The sequence below is a fragment of the Motacilla alba genome, chromosome 1 (genome assembly GCF_015832195.1).
Source record: "Motacilla alba alba isolate MOTALB_02 chromosome 1, Motacilla_alba_V1.0_pri, whole genome shotgun sequence".
NCBI classification, from domain to species: Eukaryota; Metazoa; Chordata; class Aves; order Passeriformes; family Motacillidae; genus Motacilla; species Motacilla alba.
In genome coordinates this window covers 64,152,408-64,178,948 of record NC_052016.1, presented here as the reverse complement: position 1 = coordinate 64,178,948, position 26,541 = coordinate 64,152,408, and the positions used below count along the sequence as shown (strand labels likewise).

General features: G+C 43.0%; 1 long non-coding RNA gene across 1 annotated transcript; it reads left to right on the top strand.

Annotated features, from left to right (window-relative positions):
• Positions 1 to 231: 231 nt before the first annotated feature.
• LOC119705088 lies at positions 232 to 25,980 on the top strand. Its single transcript, XR_005258134.1, has 4 exons — positions 232 to 336; positions 17,769 to 17,877; positions 18,757 to 18,777; positions 25,797 to 25,980. It is a non-coding gene; the product is annotated as an uncharacterized LOC119705088 (long non-coding RNA).
• The last annotated feature ends 561 nt before the right edge of the window (positions 25,981 to 26,541 follow it).

Genomic DNA, 26,541 nt, shown 5'->3' with positions numbered 1-26,541 from the left:
TTTCACAGCACTTCCCTGTGACACTGTAATAAAGTAGGTTGCAGCAAGTATCCTGCATGCCATGCCTCCAAATGTACCAGTTAATTACTGAGCCCTTTAAACCTACTAACAAGACAAGCCTTGTTCTTTCAACCTATTGCTTTTTGCCAAAAAAGAAAAAAAAAAAAAAAGAAAAAAAAAAAGTCATTGGGCAAATAAATCTTTCCAGAGAAAACAGATTTGTTTCCAAATCAGTCAACTGTGCTGAACTGGAAAGGAAGAAATGTTATTTTTTCCAGGATGAAAGCAAAACAAGATCTCTCCCTGTTTATCCTGTCTCACCCTTTTCTAAAGAAGGTCAGTTTAATTTCTTCATTACTTTTTCCTGCTGTCTTATTTATCTTGAAGTCTTCGAGTCTTTTTCAATTTCACTGTCAAAGTCCAGCCTAGTTGGTCCAACACAGGAGTGCACTGTGCTTTGCTCTTCACAGCCATGTGAAGATCCTGAATAGAGCTGGGTGAACTGTAATCATCCAGACATTCTCCTTTCTTACTTGCTTTCTCTATGCTCCTGAAAAAAACATAAATCTCAAGCGTTTATTGTTGACTTAGTTTCCTTTTAGCATCTTATTCATTATAGATGCTCCAAAGCCTGTGAAAACAATCACAAATTCAGTCTGCCCCAGCCCTATGTGTTGTGCTATGATGAAATACAAATCTTTGTACCATGAACATCTTTTAATGCTGGTGCCTGGGACTGAGTTTGGAAGGAAGAAATGTCAGTACAAATACAAACCAATCTATTAAGCCCAAGAAAAGAGCTTTGCTACCCTCAGAACTGGTAGTGTTTGATCTTTAACTCAGAAGGAGCCTAGGGCAACTCTTGGGGTGTGGGTGGGTTACTATATTTCAGCTCCAGTCAGCAGAGGCCATGTTTACCTGTGCCAGCCCAGCTAGAATACAAGTGGTGTTTTGCATGCCACAGAGTCAAATGCAGAACTGATGTACATATCTTTGAATAGCCATGGTCTGTAAGAGAGGGTCATTAGATCAGTTGGTTTGATATCCTACATGACACCTTAAGGAAAGAAAAATGCATCCTGCTGAATTCTCCTCTAAGTGTTCTCATTGTGCTGGGTTGGTTACACCAGTTTAACCTCTTCTGCAGTCACGTACACTCCACTGGCTTTGGAGCATCAGCAAAACAGCCTGAAGGGAGGTATATGCCACCTGCCATATGCAGGGCTTGGAGTTGCAGCCTCTGACACAGGATCAAGTGCCCAAGCCTTATCTACAGCCACTTCTGCCTTGTGTTACCTCACTGCTGCCTCGGGTGCTGCTCATGCAGACTCCACACCAGGAGCAGGAGCCGGGAAGCGATGATTCAGGCACCGTACCCTGACCAGGTGCCTGGGCCCCAGATGCGTCTGGGCAAGTCCAGAGGCAAAACAGGTTCATGCAGTGCACACACTGAAGAAGCTGGGAGAGCCACCACTGCTAAAGGCTCTTTGTGAAACTCTCCAGTGATATCTTGAACCCATAGGTGAATTCAGTTCTCAGCTTGGTCTCTACACAGCTCTGGTCACAGCCCTGTTGTACTATGAAATGTGCTAGTTTTAAAACCAGAAAACTACAGGATGTGATATGTGGCAGTGTCTGCTGGACTCCACAGCTTTGCTAGCAAAATGAGCAGCAATTCCACATCTTCTTTTTGTGATTCTAGTTCAAGTGCCAACATTAGGTTCAGCAGTCCTTTCAAAACAAACCAGTGCTCCTTCAAGGCACTCTTTGGTCTCCAGTCAGATTTTATCCACTGTCCTGGAGCTGCCACTGGATTTATTTTACCATGTTGTTCTTCATTTGCCCAGACACTAGAAGATTAGTTATGCATTTTGCTCTTTTCCGATTTTGGTGGCACAGGATGCAGACCTTCCTACACCCACTGTTTCATCAGAAATGCTTTCCATCTTTCAGTGTTTGTTCCTTTTAGAGGTGATGCAGGGCTTTCTGAAGTTCCTGGGTGCTCTTGCTGGAGTGAAAACTTTTCAGGATGTGATCACCTGCTTATTTCCAAGGGAAATGTCATCTCAGGAAGCACAAATACTCTTTCTTGAAGTGCTTAATTTCCCAAGGTGCAACACCTCTGTCAGAGAGAAGCACATGTTTCTACACACAGGTTTCTCTGGCACGCAGGTTTCTACTAAAAGTAATTGTCTTGGTGGTACTTTCTCTGAACTGGATTCTGCAATGAAAACAACTGATCCCATAATACCAAAGCCATTTAGAAAATGCTACCTAACTCAGCTCAGGCACCCACTGCTGGGATATACAGACTGTTGTTAAATGTCAACTGATCCGTTCTGCTGACTGTCATGGGAATGTATCCACACTCCATCATCAATGTTTTCAGTTCTCTGGCCCCCTCAGACCTCTGGGGGTTGTCATTTTGAATCATTGTTAATATTAAAGAAAGTATTTCCACAAAAGCAAATGGAGTGGCTGTGAAAATTGTCACACTCCCATTGAAGTCAACAGGAGTTACCTGAGTGAGAGCAGATGGCACCTGCTTTTTCTTTATAACCAGTGTTTATTCATTCCCTCTAGGTGCCCCTAAAAGCTTTACACTGCCAACCTTTCTCTAGATAGATGTAGCCCAGCCTGCATGAAAGCAGCATTTGCCAGCTGGGCTTCCAAGAAATTACACAGCACAAATAATTACTCTTGAGGAGAACAGCCTTGGCAGCAACTACCTAAGTACTGGAGAAATGCAAGCAGTCAAAGGGCAAGGCTTTGGAGAGCACTGCCGCAAACTATCTGGTGGAGCGTGTTAGAGAGACGTTCAGCAAATGTGACTGAGGCCTCTGATTCTCTGCCAGCTGTCAGGTTTGGAATTACAGCCGTAGCAATTAGCCATGATTACTTCCCGATGTTGTTAAGTTCAGTGCAAAGATCACCAGTTGTAGTAGTTTCTTTTTGTGATATTTAAGTGCAGTGCCAAAGAGGAGTATCAGATCTCAGGTCTGAAGACTAGGGATGCATTGGTAGGTGCGCTCAGGGAAGAGACAGGAGGACCAATATTTACTATTTATGCTTAGCAGGTCCCCCTCTAGACATGCACTGGCAATATCTGTTAAAACATTATTGAACAGATAAAGATAATAACCCTAAGTTGTGCTGTAGAGGCCACAAAGTCATCCCATGACTGTACCAGTCCAGCCAGTTGCCCTGTAGTTTGACCAAAAGCTATTCCCTTATCAAAAGCAAGAAGAAAAGATCTATTTTGTTGCACAACCAAAAGCATTAAATGTTAATAAATTATTGGGCTTTACCTAGAACTTCTGTCCACCTTTGGAAGGGCACTGGTTTAGACTGCTAAGATCTAATAGACAAAATTGATGAGCAAGTGTCAGAACTGAAGATCTGTATGAGCATCCTTTATATCAGGTAATCAAAAAAATGTTTCCATCTGAAGTCCTTTGGAGATCATATCCAAAACTGGGAGAGAGCACTTCTCTAGGCAGCTTGGGATACTGGTTGCTAATTACAACATCAGTAGTAACCTATGCAATGTTGTTATTTGAAGCAGAGGTAAACAAAATATTCTAAGCTCTCTACACCTTAATTTTGTGTTTCAGATTTACAATTTCAGTGAGTATAGGATGAGGGCTATTTACTCTGAACGGACTGTGTAACACCACCATAAACATTCTTTTCCCTCTTCATTTAAATACTCCCATACTCCTACCTCATATCCTCAAGGCTTTTCTGAAGACTTGGAAGTGAAGATAGTGAAGATAGGGTCTGTGTGGAGAAATTAATCAGTTCAGCAGACCATGTTGGAAGACTTGCTTATTCCTGTTGACATCAAAACCTGTTGAAATGTCAAAGTGTTCACCTAGAGATGCCATGACTCCAGTCATGCCTAGTTTGCTAAGTCTGAATTTGAGGTGTTTGAGCCCCAGCTATTGTGGTCTGTAAAAACACTCAATGCACACAGAATTACTATTTTTATGACCCAGCCAAATAATGAACCATCAGTAAAAATCCAAAGTTTTCTTGAGTACCTTGGCTGCTGGACACCTGCTATGCAAGAGGTGTGATATAGAGCTGTTCAGTTACAAGTGATCACAGGAGGCAAAATTGTTGTTTACCTTCCCCAACAGAACAGATGTGGCTTACAATCAGACTTTGGCTAAACTATTAGGAAAGAGCATTTTTGCCAGAACCAATGAATGCCCATGGAAACCAACTGTGGCAGACATTAATTCAGTTAAACATTTGAACTAATCCCCTCCAAAATTCTTTTGGTACTTTTTATTCAGCTTTAATTGCTTCATGAACATACAACAGTTTAAACGGGGCCTTAGAACCTATGTCAAGCCCATACAGTTCATTTGATACAATTTAATTTGACCACTTGAGAGGCATAAACATTCTTAGCACGTAAATTAAAGGTGTCTCTGGAAGGCATTCAGCTTTTTACTAAATGTTGTTAAGAAGTAGACAGAAGCCAAACAGAGGACTGTTGTACAGAGTCAGTAATCTGATATTCTGCTATCATAACCATGAAGTTCTTTTTCACAGTAAAAACACCTTAGACTTCAGATTCTAGGATGAGGTGATTTTTTAAATATGAAAGAGTAGATGCTTTGTTCTTCCATGATTGGCAGAAGAAACATCTTGCTGAAGTTTGCGAAATTTTCACTTACGCAAGATTTGGAGTTATACCGCTCCCTTACAGGACACAACCTCGTAAGTTATTGTTCCCAATGTTACTAAAAATTGTGTGGTAGTGTGAGGTTAGCAAGTACAGAGCAAACTGTTTGATTTTCTGTGTCTTCTCTAGAGACAGGAGAAATTGGTGGATAAAAAAAATACAGAACATATTCTCTTAGGTCAAGTAGGAACATTTTAACTCTACACCAAGCTGAAGGCTCAAATTTTCATTAAGTTAAATTGAACAAAAAGGCTTCAAAGACTTATCTGCAGCTGTATTGTTCAGGAAATAAAGATAATCCTATGACTTCCCAGCAAAGTTTATTGTAATGAAAGTGTGGGCATGCACAGCTCAGGGAAAAACCTTGTGCACACACTAGGAGGTACAGAACAACCTTCATCAGGATAACAATGCCTTCAGGCTCCTGTTTTCCTCTTGGTCTGTGCCTGCTGACCAATATAGCTGGAGAGATACATCTGCTTCTGAAAATCCCAAACCCCTGCAAAGCAGAGGTGCCAAAAAGGACTGACATCTCTAAGGCATAAAGGCCACTGTGAGCCAGCCTCACAGAGAGTTCTGGGTCTGCTGAGGAGAAGCAGCTTGGAGGGTGAACAAAATGCAGTTTGTGCATTTGGCCTCTGGTAGGTTTGGGTATGGGAGAAGCGAGACACAAGTATGGGGTGCTTCAGCCTAAGGCAAAGTGATTAGGGAGGGTATCTAGGGGCAATTAGACTTCTGGTTTAAATATCTCAGCACAGGCTGAAAGACAGGATGAATCTTGTTTCCAGAGTTCACAAAAATACCTAGGTAAGCCAGTGGTTACCACTTTGATTTATTATGCAAAGACAAAGAGGAAAAACAGGAAATAATAATAATCTGCCTTCTGAGCTACTTTAAGTAAAAGTGAAAGGACATTTGTCAGTCAGGCATTTGGAGAGCAAACTCAGCACAATGTTGAAAACTGGGAGATGAAAAAAGTTAGGAAGTTGTGTCCATCAACTTAGCTGCTGTTCTCTTCTTAAGAACCTTTTCTTGCCTGCTCTGGAGCAATTTGTGACTTACAGTTTGCTACCAATAAACACCAAGTGAGTGGCAGTCATCTAAACAAACAACTATATCTTGATGCAGCACTTCTCATCCCCAGATTAGGGTCACCATTTTCTATCCAGACATATTCTATTTTTCTCTAGGTCTGGATGGGTGGATTTCTATCCCTGAGTAGGGGAAAGATGAAGGGGAAATGTTCACTTATCTACTTTGGCCAAGGGAAGAGCAGGAGTGATGTCCTTCAAGGATAGGTACAGGGTGGACCTCATAGATAGATAGACCTCAGGGAGCTCCAGAATACAAGAAGGCTGACTTTGAGGGTCTGGGACAGCCAGGGTTAGAGGGGCAGGTAGAAAGAGTAGGAAGTGAATGGAAGAACAAAGTTACAGTGGTTTGGGAGGCAGTGATACAGCAGAAGTAGGATGGAGCAAACTCTGAGATGCTGAAGACACGTTAGAAAGGGTAGGAGGGAATGAGAACGGCAGGTCAGGAATTTACAGGCTGTGGCTGGGACTGGAGGATAAGGAAGGGAACAGCAAAGTGCTCTAGTGTCTCAGAGGGAACAGGCCAAGGACAAAGAAATCGCAGGGTAGCTCTCTCCTTCCCTACCTTTAATAGGATTTATTTTTGTGAGGGGAATGACATGATTGCATAGGATCTCTCTATCCTCTCCAAACCCACAATAAAAGCTGCCCACCTATAGTCTCTTTTTACTTTGACCCTTATGTTAATTTAATTACTTTTAATTGAAGTACTTTAATTTTCAAAGGACTTTTAGGTGAGCAGTACTACCAGTCACCTATGGGAACAACAGGACTGTCTGGAGGTATTTGTCAGTTCGAGGTGGGCCTGCTCTACAGACAACTCTGAAACTGCAGGGAAATATATAGTGTTTGCTGCTGATAATTGCAAATCACTCAGCAGCAAAAGCACAGAGCTCAGTTCAGGCTGCAAAAACTCAAATGAGAGGATGAGCAACTGGAACACCTTACAGCACAGAGACACAAGGGTCTCATTCTTTAAACAGGGACTTGTAGTGCTGTTTTAGATCCCTGGGGATACCTAAGAGGTCTGGTCAGCCTGACAAATACCGCCAAGGTCTTAAATGCAACATATCCCTTTGGAATAAAGAGGTGAAAGCCATACAGGATGTGTTTTGGCTTCTCAGATAGCACTAGATGCCTCTGCATGAGTAAGCTGTCCTTGTATTTTCTATAAGATTCCATCTCTACTGCTGAAGAAAAGAAGGCAAGAGCCACTGCCAAAGCCAAGGAGCACAAACTGACTCCTGCCCCTGCTGCTTAGGGCTTGTGCTCTCCTGTCTAGGCTGCTTGGTCTTGGATCTCATCTGAACAACATGTAGTCTTCCTGTGATTCTGAGAGACAAATGCTTCTTTCTGTTTGTTGTCTTTTCCAGTGGGAAGTGTGTGGAATACCCTGACAGCTGTGCCTCACTCACCTAAAGGATGTTTTTCCAGAATGCTCACAAAGACACATCACAGCCTGGGGGTATGCTATTAGAGCATGAGTGTGAGGACACAAAGCCTCTTGGGCATGGTGGAGGACTGTTTTGGGTAGAGGGAACCAAACCTGGAACATTCTGACCTATCCTGCATTTGGGAGAGCTCCATAGGATTTTTTTTCAGAGCAATAAGTATCTGGGATCAGCATGTGCATGACCTTTGCTCAGCTGATACAGACCACTGCTAACATCTGATGACATTTCAGGTCTGAAATGAATCACTGCCATTGCTGTCCAGTTTTCTTACTGCAGTCAGTCTCGCTGAACAAACACTCAGTTGTTTGGCTAATCGGGTAGCAAAAAAAATAGAAAAGGAAAGAAAAAGTGGTTGCTTAAGAACTACTGCTTTTTGAGGGCTTGGGATTTCCATTGCTTTCCAGCAGAACCAGCTGACTGCTCTGCTGTGGGTTTGGGGTGGAGCGCGTTCCCTCGGCATCCATAACCCAGCCGTGAGAACCAGCCGCGCCGCCCTGTAAACCGAGCCCTCTTCCCAGGGCTCCATGGAGTTCTTGGCCTGCTGTCATTTTGGCACCACTTCCACTGCAGGCCGCAATTTAATGCAATTATTAAATCTAAGACGAATACTGTGTAGGATACTGCCATCAAATCCTAGCCTACAGGTCTGGATCTCAAGAGATGGTGTTGCCAGTCCTCATGCCCAGAGAGTCAAACATACCCCATGCTACCCCAAATGATGTTTATCCAACTTACTCCTAAAACCTCCAGCCTCAGAAGGAGCTCTGGCAGCTCTGTAAGTTCCAGACCCACAGCAATGACACAGTGAGCCACAGTGTTCCTGTGCTGACAAGTTGCTGCTCTGGGAATCAGGAGGACTAGGCATTGCTTCCCAATTCACTTCATGATCTGCCTGATGACCCTTACAGACTTGTAAAACTTAGGAAAGAAGAAATGATAACATTGACTTCACCATGACAAACCACTTTTGTTTGAAAAGCATTTTTCATAAAGATCTACAGTCTAAAAATTCCTATTATTAGCGTCTAATAATGTTAACAATTTAAAATAGTCATTATTATTGAAATCACATAATAACTAATTTTAATGTCCTTGGAATACAAAGCCTCATCTAACTATATTTTTAATTTTTTTTTTTCCTTTCTGGAGGGGAAATTTTAGGGGACTGGTCTCCTTTCTCTGACTTCCGTAAGATTTTGGCTGCAAGTTGCTGGATGGCAAGGGAGGCAAACTTCTGCTCTTTAGTGTATCGTTTTTACCCCATCTCTATAGAACTTCAGCAGGAAAGCAAATTATTCATCCTCATAATCAGCTTACTTGAATTCCCTGTCTGATGGACAGTCTGTAGCCAGCTGTCCCCAGGTAAGAACCAATGAGCATGGTGAGAGCACACGGTCATCATATACACAGTCCTTTGCCTTTCTGACCTGGAATTTTTTCATGGCCCTAGGGATCTTTAAGGTGTTTTTAGAAGGAAGGCTTCAAATGCATTCCTGACTCCTTTTTTTTGAGAGAAAACCACAATTACATGGGCAGAGTATATAGTGGAGGTTTTTGACTGCCAGGCACTGGAGAGAATATCTGCAGGAACAGTTTTGTTTGTGTAGCTTGGGTTATTTAATCTGGAATGTCCTTTGACTCAACTGCCCTGTCCTCCTCTCCACCAGTGTGCACAGAAGAATGGGGCTCTTGGGGGACTTCCACTTCCCCCATACAAGAATTTTGCCTCTGACATGTATGAGGAGTAGGAACAGGACTGCAGCAATAGATAAATACCAAAGTGATTAAAAACAAATGTGTGAAGCATTATTAATGATACACTGGAGAGAATGGAAGCATACTATGCCAGAAACACCATCAGGAACAGAACAGATATCAAGGGCTACACAGCCTGATGTTAAAACAGCTGAAGGGGACAAAGCAGTGATTTACTGTGCAACATCTGAGTCTGCAGCTGGATAGTTCAGGGTTGATTACTGGAGTTGCTTTCTGAACTAGCAGGTCAGGTCAGACCCGGGTCTGTGCAGGTAACCTACCTCTGTCAACAGGAACTGCCATGTTTTGCCTTGTTCTCAGGATTCAACATACCCCCTGCCCTTCTTCCATCATGTTTTCTATACTCACAGCTCTTGGAGAAATTTTGACAACTTGCAGGCCATATGTCCTTGCTTTGAAAGCGTTTCTGGAAAGACAGCTGGACCGTCTGGATGCCCAGCAAAGCCCTATATTGTGCAAGAGTTTGGTGATACAGGGGGCTCTCCTTTCTATAATTTTCCCCATTTTCCACTGATATATTTGAAATGCAACCACCACATATGCAGTGCTTTACTCCAGTAAGTAATTATGTGACAGCTCCTGTTCTGAGCACTATGCAACCACGTGCAGACAGAGAAGGAAACAAGTCATTTGCATACAGAGCAAATATTTTGTCATCACCTGCTGTTCATCCTAATGAGATTTTGCCAGACTCATTAGAATGATTCCACGCTTCTTAATACCCACTGGGATTGCTTTATTATTTGATGGAGTCAACAGTTGGCATATGCCACAGTGTCTCTGTATTCAGGTCTCTTGAAACCTCTGAAGGCAGCTAAACAAAGGCAGTGAATAACCAGTTTTGTTTCCTTCTTTCTCCCAGGATGTCTTAATGCTGACACCAGTGACTCATAAGCACCACAGTTAAAGGGATCTCTTTATCAGCCCACTCCCACTGGCTTCTGAAGACAGTAGGCATCTTTTCACTAGGGACTGTCTTCTCTCTGCATGGCTGAAAGCAAGGACCCTGACCCCTCCCTGCAGAGGACTCGTGAGGATTTCTGTTTTTCTATTTCCCCTGTTGGTTTCAAAAATCTTTTTTCAAAAATCATGGGTGGTGTTTTTTTCTCTCCTCTTACTCTATCACAAAACTACATAAACAACAGGAAGGAGACCTATTAAGAAATTACAGAAGATTTGGGCATGGCCCAAATCCACATCATCCTTTTTGTGTGTAAGCTTTCCATACAAGTTGGGGATCATGGATTAGCTCAGTTGGTTAGAACTGTGCTATTAGAACATAGTGCTAATAATGCCAAGATTAAGGGTTCAGTCCCCGTATCAGACCACTCACTTAGGAGCTGGACTCGATGATCCTTGTAAATCCCTTCCAACTCTGAATATGAAATTAGTATGCTAGGAATTACAGTAAAAACAACCCAAAAAAGTAGCGATTAATGCTTTTTCTCTATTCTCACAACTGTAACCTGAGGTGTTCCAATGGGATTAGTGGGGTATAATTGGTTTGGGTGTTACTTACTGTGGAGAAAAACCAAAAATCCTGAAGTGTGATATTGAAGTTGACAGTGTCACTTTAAACAAATTCACTCAAGATGATTTTTGCTTTGGGAGTCTCCCTTTAAAAACAGACCTTGCCAGGAGCCAGAGTAAACACTGTGTTAATCTTAGATCAGCCTTTAATTTTCCTACTTCCTTTCCCTTCCCCTTTCCTTTCTATTTCCTTCTAAGACAGCAATATTATAGACAATTTAAATCAGACATGTCCATAGCTGAACAACAAAATCACCAACTGTGGACAATAAGAATAACAATAAACTCAACATAGTAAATATTTCCCCATCACACAAGCAATTACAAAAGCCAAGAAAGAACAACTGAGTGCTCTTAACCTGATATTGATCATTTAATTTTCTCAAGCCATGTAATATTAAGTAGGCTAATGCTTCTACAGGGAACCCTGGCAACAATTAAGCATAGCTATGAAAACGTCAGACTCATTGCAGGCTTGAGCAAGGGAGATAACTCTCTGTTAGTGCCAATGGTAATAATTATGAGCAATGGAAATAGTGAAATGAATGACAGATTAATATTTGGGCACAAGTTCACCATTTCAGAGAGGGTTGTATCTGGCCAGGTTTGTGTCAACATGGCACACTCTGTTTACCTGGCAGTCCGGCAAGGCCAACCCTTTGGTTAGTGGTTGCCACAGGCTAATTGGACGTGTAGCTTCTGTCTATGAGGTGAGGAGAGAGCTTGGCAAGAGGTCAGCTCGTGAGCATTGTGACGCACAAGCTCCTCATTCATGCTGTGTGCTGAGGCACCATCATAGCTTAACACAGGAGGAGCCAAGTTGGAGCTTTTTGCTCTTGGGCTGGTTCTAAACTTGAATCATCTGTTGTTCATTCCACAGAGCATGAGCCTCTCTTTAGATCTAGAAATTTGCTTGCCAAAACAGAGGTTCTGGTTGGCTTGAGTATCCTACCTAGTGTCTAACTGCTCCTCCTAGATACTATTAATAGTTCCAAATCACGTTTGCCAGCCTGTGTGAATACTTTAAATAGGAGAGAACACCTCAAAAGAAAATTGATACTTGTGTTGAGGCAACTGGCTTGCACCCCAGCATTTGGTCCCATGTGCAGCTTTCAGGTGCTGCTGACTGCACTGTCTGGGTTCCAGCTGGCCACACTGGGAGCTCAGGCACCTGGCCCATCTGTAGACACCAAGTGTGTGCTGTGTCTTCTGAAACACTGGAGCTGTCCTGCAGTGGTGTGGTTGGCCTCTGGCCACCTCTCCAGGTGGACGGACATGTGCCTCCTGTAGGTGCTGTGCCATGTCTGCCAGATCAGCCTGAGCACCTCAGCGGTCTCACAGCATCTCAGGTGGCTCATGGTGCTGCGTGTGAGCACCTTAACTGACCTCATGGAGTTTCTATCGACTGCTTCCAAACTGGGAGACCTTCCAGTGCTGCCCTCGAGATTCAAACCATGAACGAAGGACAAGCCTGCTTATGAGAGCAAACTCAGACTTGTGCTTAACGTCGAGCGCAAATAAAACCCACCATGGGTAAGAGGAGTCACCATGGGAGGAGAAAGAATGGTGAACAGACACTGTGGGGTGAGGTTTTCTTCCCCATGGTTTCATGGTGGGTGCAGTAGCAGTTCCTCAGAAGCATTCTTTCTGTAAGGATCCTGTCAGATACAGAGGAAACACCAAATTGTAACCATATGTGGGGGCCCTGCACAATGCAATCCATTCCAACTCCATTAATTTTAGTTTCTGTTATTTCATGTTGTACCACTTAAATGTCTCTTGGCAAATTATCATCAAAGTCCTGCACAAATTAGTAAAACATTGAATTTTTCCTTTCCTGATTCATGTCAAGGAAGAGAGTCCTGATTTAGACAGGTTAAGAAATTCCACCTCAAGCCTTCCACTACTTCTGCAAGACTTTAAAGAGAGTCCAAAATGTTTGAATGGGTGTGCTTTTGTTTCCATTTCGTGAGAGAAGCTGGAGTAATTTATGTTTGCAGTATTTCTGACCATTACCAATCCCTCTAGCCAGTGAAGGGAATGAGGGGGAGAAAGAATATGTCAGAGAAGTACCAGATAATCAAACATTCCCTCTAGTAAAGGATCATTAGTGAAAGATACATGGATTCTAATGGTTGCATGGTGGTATAGGAAGCAAGCACAGAATATTCTGTTTCTTTATTTTTTTATTACTCCTTTCATTTTTGTTTTATTTTCCTTTTATTTTTCCTAGTTTCCATATAAATCCCATCTTACAGAACTCCATGGTTTTTATGAAAACCAAAAATCAAAGAAGCCAGAAGAATAAGAGTTGCCGGTGACAGAAAACATGGGCAGACATAGAAAATCCTGCCCATGCATAATCTGCCCGTGTGCAAAAAAAAAGAAAGAAAAAGAGAAAAAAAAGGGGGGGTGGGGAGCACAAAAGCACAAATTGAAATTTTTTCCTTTAAATTAGAATTTTACTTATTTTAAAAATGAAACTATTTAAAGTGGTAATGAACACATGCTAAAGCCCAGATTTACAACATTTAATCACACAATTTGAGTTATATTGAAAGAAATTTATTTTGTACTAAGCACTCTAAGTTGAATTACCAATTTTGTGGAAAGGTAGAAAACTCTGAATTTGTGGAAGTCATGGACTAAGCAGAATTTATGTGTCTACTCAACTAGTTTTTAAAAAAAAACCTGTTTGCTTTGTTTATTCAGCTCAAGTGTCCTCCATAGTATATGTGGCATTGCAATAATATAATAATATTATTATTATTGAACAAAATTGACATTTTGTTCAATAATAATAATAATAACAGTAGTAATAGTAAAGCTGGTAGGCAGAGGGTGTCTTCTAGAAGAAGAGACACCCCAAAACATTTGGCACCAGCCACTTGAGCAGCTGTGCAGGGAAACAAGCTGGGCCCCACAGAATTTATGAGCTTAAGCTCACGTCTGTGCAAACAGGACCATCCACCTCCTGAACCTTCCCTGACCTTCAAATCCTAAAGCTGCCTTCACATGACACTGCACCTGAACCCATCAGCTGTGCTGCATGAGCCAGCTCAGGCCTGCACCCAGGGCACAGCTCATCTGCATCCAGATAAACTCACCACGGGCATTGGGCAGACGGACAAAGCTCAGCCTGCCATCTTATTCACTTTAGGCTGAGAATGTCTGACAGTTGGAGAACCAGGAGGACTTTTTTCCCACTTCTAGACTCTGGGGCCAGAGGATCCGCTGTATTAATCTAAAATCTTGAAAACCCAAGCAATCAGATCAATTCAACTGCATCATTTTCACAAATGCATCCTTGTAAAATAAGTGTATTTTACTTTTCATTCAATTCCACTTTCTGTGGGAGAAAAATCCAACATAAACACAATATTAACAACAACAAAAGAAGATTAGTGGATTACTTACCATTTCCTGCTCTGAAAAAACCTATTAAAGCTATGTTTCCAAACAAACATATACCATTTAAATCAGGGGCCTCCCATGCTGTATATCCTCTAGGACCTCTTTCTACTCCTGGCTAACATTAACAAAAAGAACACAGTGTAGTTTAAAGCAGCCATACCTTATTTAAGAGATGCAATTTAGTATTTACCAAGCAATCCGAATTTATTCTCCTTAAAGAAAACAAACAAATATGAATTCAAAACAAGACTAGAATAGCTACCATAGACCAAGGTTCCTTGCTTGATGGTTTAAAACATGCTCACTTTTATATACCGTGTCCTAACCTGTTCAGTCCGAAAGCTATCCTCGCAGGTTCAGTCAAAGGATTCCTTAATTACACTTCCTGCCTTATTCTGAGCCACAGATAGTACTGTCAGTCTTGGACATTCAAGACTTCTCAGTCTGCTTCTTGCAGAAAATTATCTCCATCCCGTGTGAAAATTGAGGAAAAAAGGCTCCATACAGGCTCCTTATTGACCAGCAAGTCAATACTCTCTACCTCCCAATTCAACCCCTTCTACACAACAAAAACAGAGGAACGTCTTTAATGGAATTCTCCGTTGTCACTCTTGCTTTCTGTTTTTTCTAGGAGAAAAAAAAAAAGCCAAAGATGAGGTCATCCATGCTTTCCTCCAGAAGAGACATTTAACCTCCACCTAAAGCTTATCATTACTTAATTGTTGCTTTATGCAAGCAAATTCTCTCAATATAACCCAGTATCTGATCTTGCTCTACCTTGAACATGATAAAAGCCCTTGAGAAGGGCTGGTCCTATCTCCATCTCAATCCTGCAAGATCCTGGACATGTTCCAGTTCAGCATCAAACTGGCATGTGAAACAGAAACAGTGCCTAGCGACAGTGATGAATGGTCTGCTCTTGGCTGTTGCCTGCATTCACACTGCTGGATATCCCTACAGTATTTGATTGCATAAACCCTGAAATCCTTTTGTCCACATTAAGGATGTTTGGTCAGCACTATGAGATCTAAATAATCTCTACAGAAGAAGCTGGCAAACTAGTGTTCAGTGTAAGCAGAGAGTGTGCAGAGAAAGTCCACCTGTTGAATGAAACTCACTGCTCTCTCACGACTATGGCACTATGGAATTATTTGACAAAAACTAATGATTAAAAACAAAATAAAATTGTCCCTTTTTCTACCTCCTCCCACCATGCCATGGGGCAAGGCGAGCTCTTGAACCAGAGATCTCCCTCAAAGTCTATGCTGTATTTGCAAACCCATCTGAGGTCTATCATCATGTGAGTCCACACCCTGACAACTGCCTGAGGGCTGGGGAGATATTTTTTAGGAAAGGGGAACAAAGAAGCAAAAAGAAAGCAACCCCTCCCCTTTCTGCATGTAATACTTTTTTGCCTGTTTATCATCAATAGATTTTGGAGCCTCGAAAAGCAGCATGAAAGAGACAGGTCCTTTCTGCATGTCAGGCCTGCCTCTCTGCAGCACAGGCGGTGGCAGAGGGGGCTATGATTGAGTGAAGTCTGATGCAAGGACATCATCTTCCCTTGAAAGGTCTGAAAGCATCTTGACCCCTGCATGTGCCCTTGAAAACCAGGGTAGGGGCACGAAGAAATGGTGAAATCAGAGTAGGAGAAGTAATCCAAGTTGAATTGGAGTTGGTGGGGTTTCTTCATACCCAGCAGATTTTGTTAGTTTGTCGGTAGCTTGAGGCAACCACTTTAGTAAAAAACTAATCAAAGTTTAGGGAAGACACAGAGAAAGAGGTGCATGTGTGTGCATGCTTTTACCAATGCCATTGCTGACAAACCGAGGCTTGATAAAGTACACTTCTTGCTTGGGGGGGATCTAGCTGTACACCTTTTGCCACTGCAGAAAGAAAATGCAAAATATATTTACAAAGCCACAATAAAAACATGCTAATGTGTCAGGGGGCCTTTTTTGGCACTTAAACCCTGAGAATCTGCCTGCAAATCCCTTCAGTAACTTTTGCATTGAAGATTCCCATATGAGTTACCTCAGTTAACATTGGAAGGGGTTAAGGATGAAAAAAATTCCAGCTGCAACCCTAGCTTAAACCTGCCCATGTAAATTGGTCCTGGATTCCTATGCAGGTGTGTTCTGCAAACACCTCTGTTCTAGAAGTCATGTGCCCCACTCCACCACCACACTGATTTCTTTCATGATCATTTCTCCAGCGCATCTCTTCAGGGTGCTCTCAGTAGAGAGAGGAGAGTGAACATCTAATCACTGGTTGTTGGGTCAGGTTTGTGGGAAGGCCTTTTTTTCCAGGAGAAAATCAGGAAGCCTGGGTGAAGGAAAACAGTTTGCTGTGATTAGAAAGCAGGCAACAAAACAAAAAGGCAGAGGCTTTCTGGGCAAAGTTTCTCCAGGGAATTACTGCAAGCCACAGTCCCACAATGAAGATGCTTTTCATTTACAATCATAGAATCATTCAGGTTGCCAAATCCACCACTAAACCGTGTCCCCAAGTGCCACATCTACAGTTTCTCCAAGTACCAGTGTGTGTGATTCTGCTCTTGATAAACAATAATCAGGTTGTATTTTACTTCACCCACAACATATTTCTAGGGTGTTACTTGCCATTTAACAAGTGGCAGAAGTGCAAGGAACATGAACACATCTCAACACACATACAGGAAAGGTTCATCCAGCATCCCAGTCCTGAAGCTGCCTGCTGGCAGGAAATAGTCATCAGCACCAGAAACTTTAAATCTTCTTTCCCAGAGTAAAACCAGAAACATTGCTCCCGTGACACACTGTCCGTTTCTGCTTGTGCAGGCAACTTAAGGCTGGGGCTGGTAACTGCAGCCTGTGTGACAAAGTGTCTTGATGCGTGATGCAGCTGGCAGGACTTGCATAGGATCCTTCCCCTCAAAAGCTGCAAAAACAAGACTGGTTTACTTTGGGTCTTTAGCTCTGTTTTAGCATTTGATAAAACACATGGCATTATAGTCAGGAGAGTCTGCCTCTCCCCCCGACACGCTGCCCAAGGAGTAGACAATAACAAGTAGCACTGATTTATTGCTGCAGAGGAGGTAGAGAAAGAGGAATGTAATAAATGCTGAGGAGATGAGAAACGCACCCATTCCCTCACCCCCTACACACTCACAGGCACTCTGGAGAGGGAGAGGAGGTTATCTGCCATGAACCAGCACATTGCTGAAATTCTAATGAAACAAGAGTCAAAGCAGGTAGGAGGTGGTAGAAATGCTGAGCTTGATACCCATTTATCATCTTCAAATGCTGAACCCAAGTTGAAGAGGAATGTCAAGAGAAGGGCACCCTATTATTTGCAAAAATATTTTGTAAGAAAAATAGAGCTAGCTATTTTCTATGCATAATTAGAATAAATAAGCTTTATTCCAAAACAAATCAAACCCCCTCTTTGAAGGAATACTAATAAGCTTGGCAGAACATGCACACAGATGTTAGAAAACACTAATTTAAAATTACCTTTGATACCTTAATGCATCTCCCATACATATAAGGATTATGCAGACATAGTTTGGGTTGTCTGATCAGGCAGTATTTTCCCACACAGCTCCTCCCTTCAATACACAAATTAGACCCACTTTGTGGCCATGGCAGCACCTCTTCTTCATGTTATTCCAAAAGCTATAAGGGAATAAGGAACAGGACTGCAGGACACAAAAAAAGTACAAAATTACATCCTTGGATATATAACCCTTTGTTTCAGGGAGCTGGGAAATACTGTTCATCCAGGCTTCTCACGGATGGGTTCTAATTGTGTCTTTCTACTTTCCAGGTGCCTGCCTTCCAAGCCCAGTGGTTTGGTGTGCAGAAATGCTGAGCTCCCAGTCCCAGCTGAGACAGGCAGAGAGATGCTTCAGTGATTCACACCCTCGTGTCCTACAGTAAGTGCTCTGAGAAATCAAGTCCCGGTGGGTTCAGGCTTGGCAGCTGCAGTGCTGACTTAGATGCCCATTTGCCAAATGACAGTATCATGATATCTCATCACAGAAAAGTTCTGCTAAAATGAAGCAGCTAATGGCTGGGGAGCTCTTGTTCTGCAGTGGCAAGCACTATAGAAAATCCAATGAAGAAAATAGTCCAGGATTTAAAGAGCATGGTATAAATCAGGAATATACTGGAAAATAACAGATTGAAATAGGTGCTTGCCAGCTGAGACATGTTTTTCTAGTGCACAGTATGAGGCTGAATGACTTTGAATACATGAAGAAACCCCAAGTACGTGTGTGCAATTAAAGACAAAATTAAAGGGAGTTAAGTACTGTTGCATGACATCCACATGACTTATCAGCAGGGTAAACACCATGATGCTGAGATTTGCCAAGGCAGCTAAAAGACCACACCTGTGGGGTGAGAGCTGGCCCTTACAGTATGTGGGAGATAAAACATGCTGTCATCAGTGTTTTCACACATAAACACTGACAGCAGTGGACTGGTGAAATTTAGGAACCAGCCCAGTCCAGGCTATAGACTAGTGTTTTCTCTTGGGTGCAAAACTTTAAATGGTTACCCTTGTACCTTCTGCCTCACACCCTAGCAGTTGGCCCACTGCAAAATTTCCTCAGTCTCAACAATTCAGTCCGGTTCTGTAAAGTCTGGTGTTTGTTTGGCCCATTCTCTCACTTCTAAGCATGGTACACTGCCTGTGTCAGTCCACCTCACCCAGGACCTCCATCGTGCTTCCCACAGTAACCATCAATTTGAGTTGTGCCCATAGAGTCCAATTCTTCCTTTCTCTCATACGATTATCTTTTCATTTACAGAGCACTGGAGAGTTTCAAAGGGTAAGTCATAGCATTTCTTTACAAACCAATCTTTTCCCTCAATCTAAGTCTTGGCCATGAGGAACAACTATACGAAGTTTTCCTCTACACCCTATCTAAAGTAATTCAGCCTCAGGCAAGCACCTGGACTGGAAAACTTTACTCCCAGTGGTCAAATTTTGGCAACAATGTAAATGACTGGTAAATGAGAAATCTTAATAAAATGCAAAACTGTCAGCACCACCTGTAAAAACCTTTAACTCTGGACAGAGCTCAGCCGCTTCACTGTCCCCAGCCTCAGACATGTTGCATATTTTCAGCTCAAAGCTTGGTATGCACCAATCCCCCATTTAACTCTGTCACCTTTGTTTCCATCAAAAGGAAAGCTGCAGTGTGACCTGGATGACTGTAGGGCCAGGACCTCCTCAGCTCTGTTCCCTGAGCTGGGTAGATATGAACCCCAAGAGATGCTCCTGAGCCCTTGAGGGACCTACTGACATGTCCCAGTGAAGACAGTGGTGGAGCCATGGACTTTTATCCCCAGAGACAGGCAGGAGATGGTCCCTCAACCCCTTGGGACCTGCTACCCCCAGGGTTACTTGGTGGTGACCAACGTGGTCAGCAGAGTCTTGCTGTAGGGTGTGAAACCAGTGCCCATCCATTTCTGACAATGTGAACACCCAGCAGCATCGTGCCTTCAGCACACCCTGTTAGATGCTAATGTAACATTAAACATTACCTGGAAATAAATGAAGGTCTCCAGCTCTTTCTCCTTACTGTGGACCGACTCTCTGGCCTTGAGCAAAATGCTATTTTTTCTGGGAACCAATTTCCTCAGTTAATAAAGTCTGTGGTTGGATGCAATGAAGATCAATTTATTAATGTTTGTGTAGCATGGGAACGTCCTTGAGGTGAACGCTCAGGGGAGAGCAGTATTGTTACTCTTATCTCCTCCAAGTTAGTATCTAACACATCTGCTCAGGGTGACTCAGTCCCACGTCTAGCCTTTTGCCTACTAGAAAGTATAGCAGAGTTTCTATAGTACAATGAAGCATTGGAAATAAACCTCGACAGGGATTTATAGCTGCACTTTCTTGCAATGTGTTATAATAGCCAGCATTATTTAATCACAGAAACATGATCTGGCCACAGCTAACTAGCTTTGCTCAGGTGTGCTTATAAATTTAATTTGAGTTCCTCTACCTTGTGCAGAGGTTGAATGAAAGCTAATGTGTGTGCTGGAAAAATAACAAATCGTATTATGGTATAGAACAGGAAACCTTTCAGTTTCACAATAAAATAATACAATTCAATGCATGCAGTATTTATATAGCACCATTCAGAAATATATTTTAAATCTTTTTAGAAACCACTCGCATGCTATACCACAGCCAACATGTCAAATCCTATTAAAGAGAAGAAAGCCATTTTAAAAAACAAATCTTCAATATACATTTAAACAAAGCATTCATTGGAAGAGGAGCCCACTAACAATTGGGCCTATATAGTTATTATTAGTATACAGGTCCTGATAAGAAACTGAATCCATGACATAAAATATTTATCCAGTATGTTCTCCACATAAACACCAGTATAACGTGTTTTAGTTTAAAAACAGTGTCCTGTATGGCAGAATGGATAGGTCTGGATGTTCTTTTCCACTTACATTATCCCAGCAAATGAAAAATGAAAAAAAAAAAAAAAGAGGGAAAAAAAGGTGGAACAGAGGCAAAAGATGTGACAAACTCAAATGCTCTGCCTCACTCTGCTGCCCGTGTGTTCTCCATGGTATCCAGTGCCTAATGCTTGCTGCTTACTCCATTATGTTCTCTCACCCACCTACTGATACATTTCCATTGATCCCCCACATCGCTTTAAGCATTTCCACCCCCCTGCACTGAAAGCTTTTGCAAGGCAGCCGAGGTACCAACCACTGTAATAGGTCATGTGGTAGGAGGAAGCATGTTTTGGGCCATGCACATCCCTCTGCATCAGCTCTGGAGTCTGAAAGACCCCTCACAGCCACCGAGCTGGGCAGAGGTCCCTGCTTCTGGGGACAGAGGGGTGACTGCTGTTATGGGGCTTTGGCTGAGAGAGGCACAGGCTGCTTGGCTGCTGCATGATGTAGCTTCTACACTTCTGCCTTGGCAATGTATCTGTGGTAGGAAGCATGGGAGAAAAGCCAGAAAGAAGCCAATATACTGGGAATGTGCTGTTTGGTAGTACAAACAGCTGTGAAGAAAGGACAAAAAACTGCCCTTGCAGTCTCATCCTGACTTGGTTGTAGGCAGCCTTGCTGCTGCCTTCAGAAATATTTTTACAGTCCAAAATGACTAGAGAGTATCTGTGTTGGATTTATCATAATAAAATAACAGTATGTGCCAAAATAGTATGTCTAGCCCTGGAAACAGAAACTACCTTGCTTTTCATCAACAAAGAAGTTGGAGAATAATATTAAGTACTACTGACTTCTTTTCAGATGCACCTTATGAATAAAACTGAATGCCGGTTCACTTGGGTTCCTGGAAAACCTTATCTCTAAATTGTAATGTCAAATTAATATAGTAAAGAATTTATAACTTGTGTTTCTCAGAGGTTGTTTAGCAGCTTGATTGCTTGCCAGCAGTGCTTTGTCATTCACTACTTCCCACTGGCATCATCTTAAAACTAATACCAATAGCCAGTTATTCCAAAGAGCTTAACTGAAATGTGCAATACTGGGAGACACAGCCAACACACCAGTTCCCACTTCATTTATAATTACACAAGAAGTGGTGCTTATTGTACAGTCAGCTCTGGTTCTCTTTGAGATGACTCACTTTCTCTCACCCTGCTACGCCATGCTAACTTTTACACATATCATCTATCTACATGGATATCCAGACTCATCCTCTCTAACTCTGAGCTTTTTGGCTGGGATCCTTAAATTACAGCCTGTCTTTGCTTTAGGCTCTTCCTACAGTCAGAGCAGGGGAACATGCACCTCTTGAAGGCAGTTCTGCTCCTTGGTGGGCTGAATCATTGCCGGAAGGCTGCACCCCCTCCCTGTTGCTCCATTGACTGGAGAAGAAGCCCCAGGCAGGGCTGGCAAGCCTGCTGTGTTCCTGCCCCAACAAGCCCTCCCTGCTGCTGCCGGTGGGCTGAGAGGAGACCTTGGAAGGTGTGAAAGCCTTACTGACGCTTGCTGGTGGTGACTCGACTGCTGGCTTGGGCAATTCAGTTAAATAAATAAATGCACACAGCCAAGCCCAAGATGACTTAGGTGGCAGCCCCACTCTGAATTGGAGAGGTGCCCTACCAAGCCCTGGAAGCTGCAGTCAGGCTTTCCCAGCTTGCAGTGGCTGAACTTGCACAGTCAGTGCAAACCACACAGCCCCTGATCTCATGCAGGGCTCTCCCCAGGCTGTTTCCGGACATAGCCCTCATTTCACCTCTCCTTCCATCACAGCACTTTGCCTTTGCTTGTTTCCCAAGTGCTTACCATGTCCCTGCTGCCTGTTTCCTCAGCTGCTGCCTCACACATGCTTCCTCCTCTGTTCTCTGGGTACACCCTCTCCCTCGAGCATTTCTCTCCTGCATTGCTGCTGCTCTTTCCCACCAAGCACGATTTCACCCGAGTTTCAGACAGCACTCCAGACATTCACCAGACTCCAGTTCTTTGGGTTCATGTCCTGCAGAAAGCATCCACTGCCTCCAGGGACCTCAAGTCCCTTCCTCAGTCACGGGGAAGATGAGAATTAATCATAGAGCTGCAGCACTGGCTTTTGGCTCCAGCCACAAACCAGTCTATGGTCGGAGAAAGAGACTGGAGCAGCCCAAGGGTGCTACAGACATTTTCATGGAGTAATGGCTCCCCAGTTCCTTGATACACAGAGTTACCTTCCCTAAGCCTGCTAAACATCTGATCTGCACTGTTTCGCCATCCTGTGTCTTTTGGGCATGTGGTAGGAATAATTTTCCTTAACTTTAAATGTTTCTAAAATGAAATAACTTTCAGGCTGGAAGTCTCTGCTTGTTAATGTGAAGTTACAGCCAGGGACTAAGGGGTTTCTTGTGTAGGTGTGCAGGCTTCTTGGCAGGAGGAAAACGATCCTAAAATGGCAGCTGGCTTATGGAGTGATGTGGCAAGTGTGCTGGCCCACAGGATGTAGGATACTGCAGGCATGTGACAGCCCAGTTCCCTGGACCTGGGATGCAGCAGGTCCTTTCCACAGCAACAACAAACCAAACTATGTATTTTCCACGCCAATCTTTACTCCTCACGTCAGCCATCAAGCCTAGAACAACTCAGATACTTTACAGGCAATCTCCTGTCCACATTAGAATAAGTTTATGATCCCAGCATTATTTCCCCCTTCTGGTCTGGGCAAAAAATGAAGAGCAGGATTTTTGCATCTAGCCTGAAGAGACTAGAGTCAGACTTTTCATCCTTGCTGAAGAGTCGACTGCTGTAACTATACACCATGAGGGGGTTATTGAAGTTACAGAAAATGAACTCAAGGCTCAATGCTTAAGGAGCATTGCTCATAGAACTACAAAGAGCTCTGCATGGCCTATTAATAGATTTGGTCATGGCCCAGTAAAGCTGTACGCCCACTGAGCAGGACAGTATGTTCTAATGGTGTTTAGTTGGCTGATTACCACATCAACTCTAATTTTTTTACCCCCACGTTACTACTTTATTTCCCTCCTGCTGTTTCATGCTGCTGATTGATCCAGAGCTGTGGATAGAGGCAAGAAATGTACTTATATTGCAGCATAACTAGTCTATATTGCCAAGTTAAAGGTGTGTAATTGAGCAGGGCTGCAAACGGAGGGCAGGTGTATTTCACAGCTGCTTCATCTCTGTCGTTTTTCTCGCATGAGGAGCAAAGAGTGTATGTGGGTAGGTTGGGGAGTGGGAAGGAGCAGGTCAAAGCACTGTTTGTATGACATACCAATGACAGCCTGTCAATTCTTGCACCTGTGTGAGAGCCTCAGGCTGTCAGAAGCACCAGAGCCTAGAAAAAAACCCAAAACGCAACAATTCCTGCTCTAGTAGGGCATGTGTGTGTGTATAACAACACCTCAGCAGAGAAAAAGTTCCTCTCTGATCATGGATAAAACTGGACCAGTGTGGCTACTAGTCCAAAATACAGCACAACATGGAAGATCATTATCTTGATTTGTCAGAAATATATATGTTGTCCTCCCTCGCCTCCAAACTAGCTTTCCAGGCTTGGAAGGTGTCTATGCCTGCAAAGGCCAGCCTTGCCTAGCCCATGCAGAGTTGAAAACCCTGGTGTCACCATGGCAGGGCTGTGGAGCTCAGGCTGAGGTGGCTTCATTGTTGGTGAAAAAAACAAAGAGTAAATCCAGTCTTGTGAACACTGTGGGGCACACAGCTCACTGACAAGGTAGGCCACTGGTTTGTGGTTTTTTTGCACCCATTCCTTGCACAGGCAGAGCCAAGAAATCAGAATCACAGAATAGCCTGAGTTGGAAAGGAACCCAAAAGGATCATTGAATCCAACTCTTAAGGGAATAGTCCATACAGGGTTCTAATATCTTGAACTGGGAATATCTCCCAGTTCAGAGGAGCGCCCAAGGTCACAGAGAGTGATGCTCTGTGAGCTGTGTCTGGCTCATGTTTGGTGGTGCAGGCTCTGTAACTTTCCTTGGTGCGTCAGAACCCTTTTGCAAGAATCTCTGACTCAGCTGTGAATCTTACTGTCAAAATCCTTGTACAGGATGTTATCCTTAGGAAAACAGAGGTTTAGTTGGTCCCAAAATGGATATATTTGAATCCACACACCTGGAGTCTTCTGACAGCAGCACTCACGGTGCAAAAAGCTGCAGAGCAGCAGGATCCAGCAGTTGCCTTCTTAACCACTTCTTACATGTGTTGAATAGCATCACAGCTATTTTGAAAGTGACATTTTGAAGAACAGCTCCAAGCTCCTTTTGCCTTTTCAGAGCTGAAGGAGTAGCTAGAGCAAGAGAGTCACAGCAGCCAAAGCAGCAGCAGCAATGGATGGTGCTGCTGAGGTCCTGCAGTAGCAGAAGCACGAAGTCTCACAGCGAGCATCTGGCTCTGGCACATTAACAAAGTGAGAAGGCACAGAGCTCCGTGGCAAGTTCCAGGCAGGGGAGCCAGGATGTGGCGACACCGTGAGTTAGCCCTGCTGTGATAACTCCACAGAGGCATGCTCCTCCCCTAAGATAAACGTAAGTTTGTCAGCGCACATGGGATAAGCTGCCTCAAATTTTCCATGGAGTAATATTTCGGAGACCAGGCAGTCATGCTGGGAGCTGTTGCCGTTCTAGAAGGTCACACCCAAGCTTGCCACAAGGTCACTTTTTCACATTGCCAAGCCTACACAGGGGAGAGTAGCCAACCCAAATTGATGGAGGAATACAAACAGTGTCTCGGCCCGGCGTCCTCGTAGTCACCTCAGCATAACCCCATGGGTGAAGAGTGGATGAGAAAGGAAAAGAGAAAGGCAGGAGAGAAAGTTCTGTGAAGCAGAAAGGGGAAGGCATTTGGGCTTTTCTCAGTTGTTGCATGGGGCTTTCATTTTAAGATAATTATTTTTAAAATACAGCTCTGCAGCATGAGATAAATGTCCTGTTGTTCCTGTGGGATATTTAAAAGTGACTCATTAAATATTTCAATAGCAATGTATTGTTCCAGAGATGGAAGGCTTGACAGTGAAAAAGAGACTTCACTAAAAATAAGGAGAGGGTGGCAGTGTGTCTGAAAATTCTGCTCTACAGCCCAGTAGGCATCTTGAAATTTAGCTGTATATCTGTTTTTAAAAGTTTGGCTTTATTTAGTGGTACAAGTTGGCAGTGGCCTCTTGATTTCCACTGAAGTAGACTGGTTGATACTGGAAGAAGGAATGAATTTCATTATGTATGTTAAAAAGAAAAAAAATAAAAAGAAAAAATAAAAACCTGGAGGTTTTGATGTGGAAAATGTCTTCTCCCTGATGTTAAGAAATACTGTAACACTGCCCCTCCCTATAATTCCTGTACCAAGACCACACTTTGTATTTCAGGTATAGCATGATGTCTGGAAAGATGAAGTTCAGAGACTTCAAGAAGTGATGAATTCGTCATACCCCCTCAGGACTTATTTCAATGCTTAATTAATTGCTGTTAAGATGTGCACCTTATTGCTAGCTGAAACATAGTTATCTTCAGCCTCCAGCCACGGGATCTCGTTATGTGTTGCCTGGTAGATTAAAGAGTCTCTACAATAAAAATCTATGCAAAAAATTCACTTGTTACAGAATAAAAATTGGGTGAGGCATATCAAATTGCAGGTTTATAGGTCACAGGAAGGTTTTTGGATAATTTTGTGCTGATTGCTTGTAACAAATGCTGACACCACATTTAGAAAAGAATGATAGTTCTTCTCAGTAATTAGGGAAGCCTGAAGGGCCTGAATATGAGTATGGTTTCAGATGGACTGTAAGCCTTAAATTTGGAGGATTGTTTCCAGCACTATATTTTGCTTGAATGGTTCATCTGGGTTTCTTATCTTCTTTGCCAGGTGAGTCACTTCCAGTGAAAAGTACAATTGTTACAAAGAGCTCAAGAAGAATAAACAAAAGACATGGGATTGTTCTCCTCTCCCTAAAGTGAGCTAAAATCACAGCCTTCGCCTGGTCAGGGCTCGGACACATTTGGAACATATTCACTCCTCACGCTCTGCATTCTTCTTGCAAATAATACATAATTACGGAGACATAGCCCCAAGTAGAAAAGGCTGTTTACACAAGCACACACAGCATACAGAAA